At 29.7% G+C, this 13,147-nt stretch overlaps 1 pseudogene; it reads right to left on the bottom strand.

The window, feature by feature from the left end:
• Positions 1–8,497: 8,497 nt before the first annotated feature.
• On the bottom strand, positions 8,498–9,503 carry LOC149882926 (uncharacterized; annotated as a pseudogene).
• Between the last annotated feature and the right edge of the window lie 3,644 nt (positions 9,504–13,147).

The following is a 13,147-nucleotide window of genomic DNA, read 5'->3' as shown; positions in this document are numbered from 1 at the left end:
AATAGTCCTAACCCTAATAATAACAACCAAACATTGCACTTCTAAATCTAGATCAAAAGTGTTGATTATTATCCAAGGACGATCTCATATTTCCAGAGATTTATTTTTTTACTTAAAGTTCCACAAATGAAAAAATTAAAGAAATTAACACTCAAGAGTAAAGCTGACGCAACAAGGCCAGAAGTTACAGCTGTTTAGTTTTAGTAGAAGCTAACAAAGCAGCCAATAAATAACCTCCTTGATTGAAGCAAAGAGTTTTTGTTCATCAACGTAAGGGAGAAACTTGATTAGAGGACTGTATTGTTCCAACTGTGAAACTTGGAGGTGAATCTTATCGATCCTTAATTTGTAGTTTTTTGGGTCACAATAAAGTTGATGGTTTAATTAAAATCGAGAGAACTCTGAGAAAAGAAGTACATTTTGATATTTTAGAATAGACTACCCTGCTGTCATGAAAACTTTTAATTAGACAAAGATTTGTATGTCAAGAAAATAAAGAACCTTCGAAAAAAAAAAAAAAAAAACTCTTTGAAACTGCGCTAAGAATATTTGCGCAAAAAACAAAGGAGAGCTCTCAATTATATAGAATGGCTCTCTTAATTTGCCGGATTTAAATACTATTAAGCTGTTATTGGATAAAGTTTGATCTTTGAGAAATGCAACGAATTTTGCAAAGTGAGAAAAATTAACGGAAAGAAGTCGGGCATTAAAATCAAGTTTTATTTCCGTGAAAATATTAATTTATGCAGTAGTAGGGGAGAACCTTAATGAATGGGACGATTATTGAATGGGACAAACTCAGATTCTTATAGAAGCATCGATGTAAGGATATTCAAATTCCTGTAACAAAGAGTGATAGAAACAAGAACTCAGCTGACCGACTCATCCATCCTATTGCTCTATGACCGTAATGACAATGGATATTATTCACTGATTTCAAAATATAACTGGATAGCGTATTCAATTTCCTTTTTCAAAAAAAAATGAAGCCAAAATTGGCCTCCCAAGATGGCGGCGATCGGAGCTCCTAGCGGTGATCGATGTACATTTTATAAGGCTTTTTACAGAAATATTAAAGAAGATAAATAGAGTTTTGAAAGAAAAACTAGACTATGAAATAAAGTTTTAATGGCTTTAAAGAAATGAAATGATTTCTAAAAAAATCAGTCAACTAAAGTAATTATTTTGATACTAAGGTACAAAATATTCGATATACCTTTTAAGTGCAATTTACGATTAAATAATATTTATGCATAATCTATGTACCTTTTAGTTCTTAGTTACCCAATGCAGTGTGGTAGAAGGTTGATAACATGACTGTGTGGTAAGCGGCAGTGGTGTCTACTTACAATTTTGACAAATTTTATATTTTCAATTTTTGTAGCAAGATACCAGATATGTACATGCTGCATGAACTATTAGCTGAGTGCTGTGAGTACACACAACTCAGGGGTTCCTTCTAGGATTATTTAATGCTTATTTATATCAATATTTTTATTAAATACTATATCCATTCATTACATATATGTAATGAATGGATATAGTATTTAATAAAAATATTAAGTACAAAATATTATTTTTTAATATATGTTATTTTACTTATGTATTATTCTTTGTAATATTTCAGCTCTCAATAATTGAGTCAATTGATTTTAACTTGTTATTCAAAACAAATCATTAAGGGAATGTTTTGATAACATACATTTTGTATATTATCAAACATTATCAACATTATGTATCTTATCAAAATATTTATGATACGTAAATTTACAATAAACCATCTGCATTAAATGTTCGAATGCATTAGTACTTTCTTATCATTTCGAACAAACCAGTTTTTTAAAATTCAAAGACAGAGGAGGTTTAATTAAACCAACTAAAAGTGTTGCTATCATATACGAAGAAACTGAAAGATGTTTCCAAAGGTTGCTTGCCTCAATAAATAGCAACCTTCCAATTGAAATAGGAATTCAAAATGCCATTTCTAGAGCTGTTTTGAGATCAGTTGATTACTCAAAAATATTTAATGAACAAACTTCTCATATGTTTGACTCAGCTATAACTGATAACCATTTATTTGCACTGATTAAACTTATTTCAGAAAACTAAGCAAAAATATATCTTTATCACCTGGGTAAAAAACAAACTGCCAAAATAACTGGAAAAAAGCTTAGGAAGCAATAAACAAAACTTATCCTATTCAAAAACCAATCAAAAATATTTTTATGATATGATATGAAGATATATATATATATATATATATATATATATATATATATATATATATATATATATATATATATATATATATATATATATATATATATATATATATATATATATATATATATATATATATAAAATAACTCTAGAAGGAACCTCTGTGTTGTGTGTAATCACAGCGCTCAGCTAATAGTTCTTGCAGCATTTATAATTTTTTAGTGCCTATCTCATGAACTAATGCCTAAAAAATATTTTATCTTAAAGATAAAATCAGCTGCCTACCATGCTGCTGTGTTATTAACCTTCTAGCACACAGCATTGGGTAGTTAAGAACTAAAAGGTACATAAATTATATAACAAATGCTAACTATTTGAAACTTGAGATTTCTGCACAAGCAAACAAGTACTTTTTCTTTACTTTTATTAAACAAAATAAATTTAAACAAATTAAAATTAAAATTTGTACTTAGTTTTACTGAGAATTTTTATTTTATTATATTTATTCTAAAAAACGAAAAACAAAAAGTTAATAGGGTAAGGTTGCTAATATTGTACCGATGCCTATATTGTACTTTTAACATAACTCGTTATTTTTACAACCCACAAGAAATTTTTTAATTTATTTTTTATCTTTGCTGAATGAAATTAAGTAGTCAACTGTTTTTTTTTGTCATCCATCTGTATTAAGGCCAGAGTAAGCTCTTGTTGGTTTGTTATTGAAGATTTCTTATTTTAGGTTTTTATGGCTAAGCGTATTTCACTAAAGAAAGTAGAAGATATGATTTGTTCAGTGTATTTATGTTAACACGTTCGCTGCCGAGCTATTTTAAACTATGCGTTATTTCTTTGCCGAGCCATAATGTCTACAATGATTAATTTTTGCCGAGGCTGTTTTGAGTGGTTTCATTCTCATTGCCAAAGCTAGATATCAACATTCCAATAAAAAAAATGTTTTTAATCTGAAAAAATTTTATAGTATTTTTTATTCTGAATATAACTGACAAAAAAAAAAGCACTACGAGTATACTCGTAGTTTGGCAATGGCGAAGGAATTTTTTTCTCCAGTGCCAAAGTACTCGTAACACCGTAATGAGTATAACTCATTGTGGTGACTACATCTTTTCAAGATGTAATTGAGAACTTGAAAGTTGTAATTAAGAAACGTAAGATGTAATTGAGAAATACAACATGTAATTAAGAAATTTTAAAATGTAACTGAGAAACCCAACATGTAAATAAGTAATTGCAATATGTAATTTGAAACATATATTATAAGCTTTTCTCAATTACAACTTTCATCTTTTCAATTACATCTTACATTTCTTAATTACAACTTTCATCTTCTCAATTACATCTTACGTTTCTTAATTACAACTTCCATGTTCTAAATTACATATTGCGACTTTTAAATTACATTTTGTATTTCTCAATTACATCTTACGTTTCTTAATTACAACTTTCAAGTTCTCACTTACATCTTGAAAAGGTGTAGTAATGTAGCTTATTTTATGCATTATTATTATAAATAGTGTTTCAATTTTTTTGCACATGCACATTGGCAGATATCATGAGTAAAAAAGGTAATTTATATTTTGTTTTCTTAATTCTAAATTGTTGTGTTTTTTAGACTAGAAGCTAAAATATGTTTGATAACTACATTATACTGTATGTTATTGAAAATGTGAAAAAAAATTTGAAGTACACAATAAGATGTTTTTTAATACATTAAAAAACATTTTAGTGTGCACTTCGAATTTTTTACACAGTATACTAATTAATGTGTTTTATAGATGAGTAATTTCTTTTTTATAAACTGATAATTATAAATTTATCTATCTCCTATTAGCTCAACACAGATATTCCACAATTGGATCAGCACATATGATTATGGAAGACTGTGAGGATAGTGAAGATGATGATATTGAAGATTCGGATTCATTTTTTGCTTATACTACTACCTCTTCGAGCTTGACTGCATCAGAATCAGTTTCTGAAGATAATAACACTTAAGAAAGAGATGACAATCAGTTAACAGACGTTCATCTAGCAGCCACTGCAGAAGATTTTATTAATGGCGCCGAAAAGAGCTAAAACAACGGGTCGTCCATCTAGAAATTCAAAACAATGGAAAGATGAGCCGGATATTGTAAAACAAATTCAATTTACTGCCGATCCTGGTTTGAAGATAAATCAATGAACATACATTTGTGGTACTTTAAGAACTGACCGAAAGTCAAATCCAAAAGAGTGTACAAAAGCAAAACTGAAACAGGGAGACGTTATAAGCATAAGCAGAGTGGGTGTAGTGGTTGCTAAATAGAACAACAAAAGAGACGTGCTAATGATTAGCAACTTGCATTCGTTGCAAATAATTGAAGTGACAAACAGGAGAGGAGAGAAGAAAATGAAACCCAACATTATTAAAGATTACAATCAACGTATGTCAGGAGTAGATAGGGCGGAACAAATGGTATCATACTATGATTGCCTAAGAAAGACAATTAGATGTTATAAAAAAGTAGCACTTCATCTCTTTGGTTTTGTTTAATGCTTACTGTCTAAACAGCAAATATGGAGTAGATAACACAATTTCCTTGCTTAAGTTTAAAGATTTATTGGGTAAACGTTTGAATGAAATTGTGCCTCGAATCACCAATAATAGCTTCCACTACTTGTCTTCAATACCACCGAATGAAAAGAAAAATTCCTAACCAAACCAGGTCGAGTCTGCTCTAAAATAAAGCGTAAAGAAACACGATATGAATGTGCTGCTTGTGAAAATAGACCTCCGTTATGTATTGGCGAATGTTTCAGAATGTATCATTCAACAGAATAGGTTTACACTTGAATTTTCATGAAATAAAATTAAATCAATATCAATGTTTTATTTTTATCTGTTTTAAGCTATTTCTGTCTTTATCCGCATTTTTTGTTAGGTTCCCTGGATTTTTAAAATAAAAACTTGAATGTAATATTTTCTGAAATCAAATATGAAGCTAAGAAAAAAAAAAAAAAAGAACAGACAAAGCCAGTCATGCACAAATGATATTTGAAATAAGTTAGTATAACTACGAGTATTCTCGTAGTTGGCAAGCTCATGACGCCAGCGTACTACGAGTATTCTCGTAGTTGGCAAATAAATGACGCCATCTTACTACGAGTATACTCGTAGTTGGCAGCGAACGTGTTAAAGCATAATTTATCTAAATTCAAAATAAATACCTAGAATTTAAAATATCTTATTTTTAGTTGTCAAATTTTTTACCTAACTGAATGTCAGATTAGTTGCGTAAATTGTACCTCAAGGCATATCCTTAATTGTACCGACGCAACCATTCTGACCGCTAAAAATGCGTGTAAAGTTTAACAAATTCCTTTTGAGATTCCAATTAGAGAAATATCCATACTTACAAAACGAACTTCACTACTTAAACAAAAAAAGAAAAATTTCAGTATTACTCTTGTATTGACAAGCAGTCCTTAAATTGATGCACTCTCTAGTTCAGTTTTACCAATATGTCAAGGCTGGTGTCATGTTGACTGTGCAGGTGTTAATCAAAAACAGACACAATATATCTGAAACTTTTGCCAAAAATAATGTTTTTATGTATTTTATTTTACAATATTTAGTGTGGTTGTTTTTAAAACAGATATAGTATATATTGTTTTACATTATTTAGTATAACTACTTTAATATCTACCTTCCTTCACTATTTTAATCTTAGCTTACCCATTGGTAAAATATTTCCAATTGCTGATTTTATAAAAACCATTCCTTTTGATCAGTTCTTTAAATCCCTTAAATCTAAAATCATAAAATATTTGCAAAGCTGTAAAGTAATTGAAATCAAGAAAGTGGTACAATATCGGATTACAATGGTACAATTAAGGATCTAGTTTCCTTAATTGTACTCTTAGCGCTATTTTTTTAGTTTGATTCTTCGAGACTTAACGCTTTTTAAATTTTGAGCTTTTTAAACATTACAACAAACAGTCCCTAAATTATGAAATCCAATTGAAAATCCAGGTTTCTACTCAGTGGATTGCCTACATTTTTTAATTTTGTCTTAGGGGGTACAAAATTGGCAACCTTCACCTATAGAGCAACTTATTGTAAGAATATGTTTTGTTAAATAAAAAAATATTTATATTTGAAATTTATGTAAATATTCCGTTATTTTTATGAAAAAAATCTTATGTTAAACAAAAAAACTAGATTTTTATTAGAAAATTATATATTTATCAATATTTGAGCTTAAGATATAAAACTTGATTATCATCAATTTCTTAATTTTCATATCACCATTCCTTAATTCCGCCGCCATCTTGGGAGGCCAAAACTGGCTTCAAAAAATTTTTTCGTATACGCTATCCAGTTATATTTTGAGATCAGTGATATTATTGTGTTTTCGAATGTAAAAAGTGTTTTTTAAAAACGTTTTTTTTTTTCTGATTTTGCAGCAATTTCTGAAATTGCGGAAAATAAAATTCCATGCTTAAATAGATAACAGTCTATACCCATTCAACAACAAGTCGTCTTAAAGACAAATTGAAGACGTCTTGAAATTGATCTTAAAGTTGTCTTAAACTGGTCTCAAATGAAACACAGTAAGTCGTCTTATTTAAAACGTCTTAAAGTTGTCTTATTTAACACGTATTAAAGACGGCTTAAATTGGTCTCAAATGAAACACTGTAAGTCGTCTTATTTAAAACGTCTTAAAGTTGTCTTATTTAACACGTATTAAAGAAGGCTTAAACTGGTCTCAAATGAAACACAGTAAGTCGTCTTAACTAAAACGTCTTAATATTATCTTATTTAACACGTATTAATGACGGCTTAAAAAGTCGTGTGTGTGTATATATATATTACCTTTCAGTCTCCTGCCAACATAAATATATATATTTATATTGTATTAGAAGGAGACTGGAAGGTGGTGACAGAAAATGGAAAGGTGTGAATATATAAACTATCCAAATGCAATAACTGAAAAAAGAGAGACATGATTTACTATAGAAAAATACTTCACAGCATCCACAAAAAAAGAGTACATGATTATAAAATTTTATTAATATTTTCGTGATGCTGGTGCGTTTTTTAACACACCCTGAATAAATTTACGGACTGTCTTCTCCGAATCCTTTGGATATGTCTTTCGGACAGCCGCAAAAAAGAGAAAATTAATGAAGCAATAATAGGTCAAGAAAATCATTGTTTTTTTGGAAAGCAGCGTTAGAAGACACTTACCAATTATACATTTATAATATAAAGGTGGGTTAAAATTTGTCTATCCGCCTCTCTGTCTATCCATGTTGAAATTTATCATTAGCGAACAATTTAATTTCTAAATTCGATTAGTTTCTCAGAAATCTCTAAAATATGTGCTTGTAATAACCTAGCCATAGGCCCTTTACGGAAGTAGTTCAAAATTCCTTTGAACTATTAGTTGGTCTTTTGCATATAGTCAAAGCAGAAATCCGGAAACATATATAATACCAGTAGCTATAAGAGGAGACTATATTTTTGATGCTACTTATACGACTGGCAACTAAAATCGTAATCTGTCCGCTTGCGAAATTCTTGTTCTTCATTAAACTATTTTAAACATCATTACTGCTCTTCCTTCCCAAGAGCCTTTGATAATGCACCCTTTCACAAGAATAATATCCAGTATAAACAACAGTCCATTTTAAAAATGATCTTGCTGGAGCATCACAGAGAACACACTGTTAAAGTTCTAACTTTAACAGTGTGTTCAACTGATTTTATTGTCAGACCGAATAACTTTAAACCACACAATTCTTGTCATTCTTCCGTAAACGGATATAAAGACGGTAATTAAAAAAGCAATTAAGGAAGGAATTAAAGCATGGACGTATAAGAGTGGACGTGCAACTTATTACAGTTTAAGACGTCTTGATAAGATGTCTTGCGGACGTCTTAAACTGGTTATTCTATGAGACGTCTTGTTTAGATGTCTTGCGGATGTCTTAAACTGGTTGTCGGAAGACGTCTTAATGAGGTGTGGAAAAGCCGTCATAAACACGTCTTTAACTAGTTGCAGACGTCTAGACGAGTTAAAGATAAGTTACATACGTCTTAAAGTTGTCTCATGTTGGGTGGGCTACTTGTAACTCTACTTGTTGTATCTCTACAACTTATAACTCTAATCTAGTTTTTGTTTAAAATGAGTTTTTGTTAAGAAAATATTTTTATGTATTTAACAAAAAGATTTCAAGTCATGCTCACAAAACAAAAAATAACAAATCAAATATCTAAATTTTATTAACGTTTTTAAAAAAATTATTATTACAGTGACAGAAATTATCACATTGAAATGATAATGAGCATACTTTTTTACCATATGATAAAGAAATGTAAGGAAACATCTCCATTTTTTTTCTCTCAATACACTGCAGGAAATGAGACCTCATAATATTTTTATCACAGATAATTAAACTTGAGTCAAAACCATTTCATAAAGCAGTAGCATTTGCAATAGCATAAAGCCCACAATCATTTCCATTGTCTTGCTTTTGACATCTTATGACCTCCACATTTAAAGAAGAAATACATTCATTTATTAACAACGATCGTGCAACTCTGTGTACCAGTAATGGAACAGTGCTTTTATTAAATCTAGTAAACATTGAATCATAATACTGAACAGAATTAGAACCATTTTCAGATGTTAAACTACTTATTAGAACCCAATGCGAATTTCTAACATTAAGTATCTGAACAAACTTTCTAGAAATAAGATAACCACCAAAGTTTTTTGAATTAAAAATCAAAGAACTTTGAAATCCACCTACTTCAGGAAACTGGTTTGAAATAAAGCTTTGTGCAATATCAATTAAAGTATCACTAAGCACACAAGATGGATGTTTAAAAACATCTATGCACAGCTTGACTGACTGCACTGATAATGTTGAATAAAAATGATTATCTACAGAAATTGCAGGAAAAACTAATGTTATGGATTTTGATATACTTGCGTCAGTTAGAGAAGTTGATGCTTTCTCTTGCTGGATTTTTTTAAAATTATTTTTAAATCATCTTTTTCAATTAATTGTTTAGTCTATTTAAGACAATAATCATGCTCTTTTAAAATCAATTGGGTGGACAATGCTTGTTTTTCTGATATGTAAGGCTTTATAAATAATACAATTTACCATCTAAAGTATGTAAAAATTTAGATTTAATTCAATGATAATAATTACTTATTCAACAAAGTATAATGTAATGTTTACATACCACATAGTTTGAATTTTTTTGCATACATTAAAAAAGATTGACGCTCTGATTTGTAATATTTCGTCCTTACATCAGAGAAATATTATTTAATATCTTCAACAGAATTTTTGACTAATAAATTAGAAATTTAAGTAACTTTGAAGATTTACCTAACGGAACAAGGCTACTTATTTAACGATAGATTTCACCTACCTAATGGAAACTTAACATCATATGCTTATCGCATGCGCAGAGCTATCTGTCTACTTTTTTAACGGGCTACTTATTTAACGTGACACCGGCACAATCTAGATAAAGAGACTCGCTGGTCGTTACTTTTGAGTAGCGTGCAGCATAAAGAGGCAACTCCAATTCAGCAACAAACAATATTAAGTTCAGCTTCCTATTCGGAAAATATGAAAATGGGTGTGATTTGAAAAGTTTATTTTAACATTTAATTACGAGTGTTTTTTTTTTTTTTTTTATTCAACAGCACAATCAAGTTTTCGTAAATGACTCTATTTGAACAGTTGTTGTTTAAAGTAACTATTTAATATAATCGTAAGGAAAAATGAAGAAAGAAGTAATCAGCGATTAAATTAAGTTCATTGATTTTAAAGAAAATCCAACCATTACATTTTAAAAGCTGCAAAACAGGTACATTATAATTATGTATTACATAGGTAAATATAACATAATGTTGTTTAAAAATTATATATATTCTGTACATATTTTTATTTAAGATGAAAAATTTTCGCGATAAGATTTTTCTACACTAATTCGAGGCCTGATTTTTTTGATTACCAACACCAGTTAGATTTTTTACTGTTCTTTTTTTTTTTTTTGAGCCACTCTTGATTTCTTTTTAATTTTCGGTTTTTTAAATGATTTTGACAACTCACTTTCGGTTGAGCTGCTTTCGTCGTCTTTTCTTCTACTATATTGGTATCATTTTCCCCTTCTACTATATTGGTATCACTTTCTTGATAAATCTGATAATGATGATCAATTCACTTTCAGAACCGGAGTTATTCTTAACATTTTCTCTTAGTATGGTAGCAGTTTTTCGAGCATATAATTTTGCTTCGTGTGTAAAATGAACGAAAATAGTAAAAGATAGGCAACTTTTATCTGTGGGTTTAACACACTGAATAGAAAATACCAGTCAACGCTTAAAAAAAGCCTGTATCAAGAGCTATATGACCAATTATGCTCACAAATTATAATTAAAATATTATATTAAAAAAAAACTGAAGGTGTAAAAAATTTTACCCTGAAGTTACTGATGTACACAAAGTGTACAAGAAGATTTTAACAAAGTGTAAACCCAAATCTAAAGATAATCTAACAAAAAAATAAAAGAAAATCGCTAGCTAAAAATTGGTTGAAAAACTCCACCACTGAAAAAAACTCACTTTGTCGCTATTCTAGTTAAAGACATTTATTATCCCAACTTTCATGTCTTTTTGAAGAAAGCCAGTTGTAGTTATCGACTGAACGCAACATGTTTTAAGTTAACCAGCTTTTTAATTTTGTAACTTAAGTGATGATTTGTAACAAGTGATGGTTAGTAACTAGGACTACTTCAGAAAAGTAATTTACTTTCTTAATCTAGAACACGGTGGTTTAATTTTAAGCATTTGCGGACATTTATGATGCGCATGCGCTATTTTAAAAACAACAATAACATCGAAATTTTGATTTTTTTTTGTAATGGTCTTTTACCGTAACCTAATAAAAAAGGTCATATCATTGCTTTGAAGATGTATATACCAAATATAAATTTATAAACTGATAAAATATGTGGCCAAGAAAAACATACTTTACTTGAAATTTATTAATTTTTATGTGATAAAATACGCAGGAAAGTCGGAAATTATTTTATGGTCATCCTTACTACTAAAACATAATAATTAAGCGTTTATTAGAACTTTTATGCTTTAAAGCTATATATATTTAAAAAAAAGATGGTTTTAACTTTATAATAAAAAAAAAATCAGAGTCCGGTTACTTTTTTAAGTTTAAAAATTTTGTACATCAAATCTTATATTTTAGCAATAAAAAAACACGTAAAAATGACTGAGTCTCATGAAACCAAACTAAAAAAATTATGCAGTATATGTGGAGAAAGTCTAGATAATGATAGTGTTCTTTTAACAAAACATATTTTTAGAATAGAGTTTTGTTTTTTTATCCGAATCGATAAGGACCACCCTTTTCAATATTAAGAAATATTGAAAAAGGTTCAAACACTGAAATAAAATTAAGATCTTGGCCTGAAAATTGCAATGCAACTGAATGTGTTTGCTTCAAAGCCAATAAAGGAAGAAAAAAAAAAGAAAAAGATAAGTGGAAGACCTTTAAGTATTAGTTATAGTGAAAATATTTGGACTAGACATAAAACAAATAACATACAATCTAAACTTTTACCTCAAGCAAAATTTAATCTTAAACTGCAAGATATTAACTGCATCTTAAACCCTCAAGTGCATCTTTGTGTTGTACTCTTTGCAATGACATTATGCATAAACCGATTATTATAAAAAACTGTCTTCATTCATTCTGCTCACCATGTCTATTACCACTTATCACTGGCAAACTAATATCAAAAACAAAATGCCCTAAATGTTCTATTTCAATTCCAAGTGGTGGGTTAATTTCATCAACCAATGTAATTGAAAGGATAGAAAATTTGCAAGAAGTATGCAAGCAAGGTTGTGGTAGATTGTTTAAAGTCACACAACTGTCAGAACGAAAGAATCATCAAAAAAGTTGTCAGAAAACTCCGATATCAAATTCAACAACATTATCAATATCATCGTCATCAACTTCACAAATAAACTTTTCAGATATCCCTATCCCTATCCCTATCCCTATCCCTATCCCTATCCCTATCCCTATCCCTATCCCTATCCCTATCCCTATCCCTATCCCTATCCCTATCCCTATCCCTATCCCTATCCCTATCCCTATCCCTATCCCTATCCCTATCCCTATCCCTATCCCTATCCCTATCCCTATCCCTATCCCCATCCCTATCCCCATCTCTAACCCTTACCTTGACCCTTGCCGCCTATCCAACCAGCTTTATTGTGAAATATAAATCGTACTGTTATAATAAAATAATTGCGCATGCGTGTACAATATTGCGCTCTGAGTAGCTTATGGCTATGTAGAGCGCTTTGCGCTCTACGAAGACACTTCGGAAAAACATACTTTAACGACTTTTTTAATGTAAAAACCATGCTATTAACGTATTGCTTTTGTAAGCTCATTAACTTATTATTCTCAAAATGGCGAATATTAGGGTTTTTAGTGGGATTTTTTACAACTTTGACTTCGAATTAGAGCACTTTCCGTTGATTTTCAGGTCCATGTTTTTATATTTTTCTGAATCACCATAAAATTCTCTATCATAATCTGCAATAAAAAAGGGGGGTGCGAAAGTGCACTAGCGCCCCATTACAATACCATTACAATATTATTTTTATTCCACTATAACTTTCAAAATTTCTTTTTTTCTTTTAAATCACTCTTGCGTGAATATTGTTATTATATATAAAAGCATTTCTGAGTCAATTTCTCATAAGACGATTTTGTCGCTAACTAATGTTGCATGAAAATAAAGTTTGGACTATCTATAAAATTTTAACAAGTATGGTAAATTTTATCATTAGGGATGTACAAAA

Source organism: Hydra viridissima, unplaced genomic scaffold, assembly GCF_058129835.1.
Source record: "Hydra viridissima isolate aposymbiotic clone 2 unplaced genomic scaffold, HvirCarnegie_v1 scaffold_10, whole genome shotgun sequence".
Lineage (NCBI taxonomy): Eukaryota > Metazoa > Cnidaria > Hydrozoa > Anthoathecata > Hydridae > Hydra > Hydra viridissima.
The sequence above is the reverse complement of the archived record's forward strand: the minus strand, read 5'-3'. Positions and strand labels throughout refer to the sequence as shown.